This window comes from Accipiter gentilis, chromosome 18, assembly GCF_929443795.1.
Source record: "Accipiter gentilis chromosome 18, bAccGen1.1, whole genome shotgun sequence".
In the NCBI taxonomy this organism is placed as follows: Eukaryota; Metazoa; Chordata; class Aves; order Accipitriformes; family Accipitridae; genus Astur; species Astur gentilis.
In genome coordinates, this window is record NC_064897.1 from 28,584,944 (window position 1) to 28,589,393 (window position 4,450).

A 4,450-nucleotide genomic window follows, 5' to 3' on the forward strand; every position below is an offset into this window, starting at 1 on the left:
ATCACACAAACTTGGCAAGATTGGGCTTAAGTCTAAGGCCGTGGCAAGACCAGCCTGTTCCAGAAGCAAGCATTGTAATCACAAACATATTAAAAAGCCCATTGCTTAAGTACGTGTGTGTTCACGCTTTGCCTGAACCAATTTTGACCGAGCCTTTGGAATGCCGCTGTTTTCCCTACAGACTTCACTTAGGCTCAGGGACATCAGAGAAGTTGAAATGCTTTTCAGTTTAAATTACTTGAATTTGCCATTATTAAGTTTAATCTCCTATTATGCTACTTGTTTAACAGCCTTACTAGTTCAGACCAAATGTTCCTTAGCCACCTCTGGTTTTACATAGACTAAGCAATTGTCAAAGACAAATTCTGGTGCCTTGGTGTTTGGTTTTCATTTTTGGTTGTTTTTTTTTTTTCCCCAGGCACTTCCTAAATATCTAACATCTGTTCTAATTGCACATTTTTGTGGTCATCTGTTTTTTCCAAAAAGGCTAGTGATTCATTCCAGTTTTGATTTTTACTACTTCTGGTTTGAAAAGTTTTCACACAAGAGACTAAAGAAACAATATCATGGATTACAACCTGGCTTCTGAAAATCTATTTCTTTCAAGCACTTTTCCTTATTGTAGGATAACACCCCAAAAAGCTAGAGCAAATCTTCTTTTACAATAGTTGTCTTCATTTTTCCTTATAAACTGTTAGCAATAAGCCATTTTTTAGATCGATTTTTTAAAATCTGAAGTAAGAAAGTCCAGGTGGCACTTGGTGCTTTTCTTTTCCAAGAGAACTAGACACTACTGGCTGAGCTTCAGCGTGAATTTTCTCCAATGAGAGGCAGCGCAGTTGGCAGCAGCTCAGCCACTTCGTTCTACATATAATACCTTGGTATTTTTCCATCTGATTCTGATGACTTCCTAATTAACTTGTACCTTCAGCCTATTTTAAAAGGTCATTTTATTAAACACTGCACTGGTGATTATGTGACTGCTCTTATTTTTCTGCTATGATGCTTTTCTTTCTGAAATGCAAAATGCAAACTAACTCATTTCTAGAAACTCTTACCCTCCAGAGTGAGAACATTAGATTTAGGAAACTAAAGGTTTCAATAACAGAATTCCCTTTACTATTAACTGATATAGACCTCTCCTCCTTGTCATTTACTTTACAGTTGAGTACCTTGTTTTTCCGAATATCTTTGTTCTATAAAAATTATGCTTACCATCTGACTGCTTCCGCTGCTCTACTTCAGGAAGAAATTCCAAGATAAAGTGCTGCCCCCTGTTCTGTAATCTTTCACATTTAATTTCTTCACACCTAGTAGCAACTTGTATTCTTTGTAGCCACTGAAATGTTTGTACATTAAAAATATCCTGTTTTTAGTAAATGTGTGCAACAGCATCAGTGCCAAACTTTGTTACCCAGTTACTTAACAAAGAGAGTCATAACACATTCTGCAAATACATTTATTTATTGACAAGATCTCAAGCTTGTCTGAGACCTCCACCTACAATATACATTTCAAAAGCGCATTTGTACATCAAAGACAGCTTCAGTAGTAACACTTTGTTAGCAAGATTACAAGTTAACATTGTGACTTTTGTAGTCCTCAAGATTCAGATTTACAGGAAAGTCCTCGGTATTTACATTCACTAGGACCTCCAGTCAGTGGGGACAAAGAAAGGTTGTCTCACATAAAGTTCCTGTTCGTGAGGACCACACCAGAATGTGACTTACCTAAGCTCTTGATTCACAAGGTGATCAACAACTCACAGCTCAAAGTCACCTGAATATTTTGTTGTTCCACAGCACAGATCCACCAGCCACCACCTGACCTGCTTAATTTCTTTGTCACATGGAAACTGTTCCTGCTTCCTCTGTATTTGCATTTGCTTATATCACACTAGTAACCCCCTATGACTTGTCCCGTAGTACTCAACATAGTGGTCTCTGCATCCACTTGGAAGCTGCCATTTTTACTCCATTTCAGCTCTTTGGTAATCCAAAATTACTTTCTACAGTGCAGCCCTCACTCCATCATGTACGAAGCAGGGTTGAGGCCCACCTCTGCAAAGCTCTGAATAAGGTTCACCAGACACCTTTCTCTAGACATCAGAAGAGAATACTGCTAACCTTTTCCTAGTGAATCACCCTCCTGCAGATACCAGTCCTCTTCTGTACCAGTACCAGCCACTATCAGACCACCCTGCAGCCAGTGAAAGGAAACAACCCTCTAACCTCTACCACTATTCCAACAACCCACTTGCTGTACAACCCTGGAAGCACTGCAGTATCCCTCAGCCTAGATGCCCTGTGGGATTTCAAAGGGGCTCCAAACACTTCCACTCAGGAACATGCCACAATCCACAGCAAGGTATATGCCAAAGCTGACCCGGCTCCAACTTAGCCTCGCTAGGTCCATAACCTCTTATCCCTTTGGGTGAAGGATTCTGCTTGGACAGCAGTTGCTACGAGCTCCCATAACAATACTGCTTACTCTTACATCTCACAGAAGAGGGATGTACAGGCATACACGAGGGTGTGTCTTGTATGAGCTTTATGCAAAAGCCCTGAAGAAAAACAAAGTGGCATTTAAAGACAGGTATTTTAAGCTACAGATAATAGTGCTGGCCACTTGCAACGAGCTGTTTCTACAACACGGTTTTACCTTTATGTGGCTTTTTAATACTCAATTTATTGACCTGTTCAGCCTCTGGCCTATCACTGCTCTGCCCAGTCTTGTCCCACCTGCCTTCACCCAACTTTGAGCCAGTTTGGCTCCTGCCCATCTGATCACTGCCTTCCAACCAAGACAAACCAAGCCACATTGACAAATAGCTTTTATTCACAGCCCGACACTGAAGCAAGAGAAATTTAAAAAAAAACTCCGGTAAAGGCACCAAGCCTTGTATTCTCCATGTTACTATGCAATAGGGCTCACTGAAGTAGTACAGTCTGGAAGCAGCACCTGACCCGACGTTTATTTTCCCTTGGGGCAGCAGTTGAACCACAGAGGACAGACAAGCCCCTCAGACTCACACGCACGATAACAAGGCTATGACCCTCTACCGCCAGTCAGCTGCAGGTGTATCATCATGCTCTCCAGCAGACCAGGTCCTCTGATCCATGGCACCGGACCGGCCAAACAGCGCCGCATGCCACTTCCTTCAAACTGCAGAACGCACACCCAGACCCGGGTCAGCACCTCCAACGCCGCGCTGCACTAGCTGAACCCTTCGTACACGCTGGCAGCTTTGCGAGTCAAACGGTCAGCTGAGCAGATTACTGCCACTGTACTTACAAGAACCACCCCGACTGTGCTGCAATGGAAGGAAATAACCTGAAAGAGCTGCCACTAAATACCGGAGCAAGCACTGAAAATAGTAACTTCCTCATATAGCCACTTATAGCCCACACTTGAATCTTATCATCCTTGCTCATCTCCTGTGCAGTTAACTTTCTGCACTTGCACTTCTGTTCAAACCCGTTTAGCTGCTTAGATGTCCACACGCCAACTTGGGAAACTGAGATGAGGTCCAGACCTCTCCTCCATTACCTTACTGGATAACACTAAGAAACCAAAAACCGCCACACACCCAGGGAGTCATGGGATATGCATTCCCAAAGAACAAGAATTCAACTAGATTGCTAATGCTAACACCAAAATTAGGGAGAATGTTTTTCTTGAGTCAATCAGCTCTGAATAAGGGCAGCTGATGTGCAAGCAAGCAGGCAGGACACAGACAGGACCATTTCTACTAGCTAGGGGCAACTTCCTACTTTTGCCTTGTCGGGGTAGACAGACACAAACAGCAAGATGGAGTAACAGGGAACTGTAGGGAAGAAATCTATATTCAAGGTACGCTAATTCATGCACAGCACATACGAAGAAGTTGAGTTTCAGCCTATACTGAGGGGTGACCTACTTCAAGTATCTCCTCTTGGGAACAGGAGATCAAGAGTGTGACCAAAAGCCAGGCACACAGTAACACTCAATCATAACTTGAGTTCATTTAGTCATAAAGACAAGCCCTTAAGCATTTAGTTCCAATTTATACCAGAAGTCATATATACAGTTTAATTAAAGCACTTCCACATTTAATCTAAGCAAAATAGGTTTCATCAGAAAGTTACACAAACCCAAAAAGCTTTATTTTTCAAAACCATACTTTATTTTTAAAGGCTAAGAGAAGTATTCAGAACTATATTTCTTAAGCAAAAAGATTCACATTTCATTCTGCAGGGTCATTAGTATGAGAAAAAGCATTTGGGGATTTATTTTTTGCAACTGTTGCTGAGTTCCTACACCAATCCAGATTTATTTAACAATGGTAACATCAGTTATGGCTTAAGATACTGGATTACAAAACAGTAACACAAATGTTGAAACTCGAGTGGTGAACAGGTAACTACGGTCATTTTTTTTCCACACAAAGATAATGTTTTAGCTAAGACAA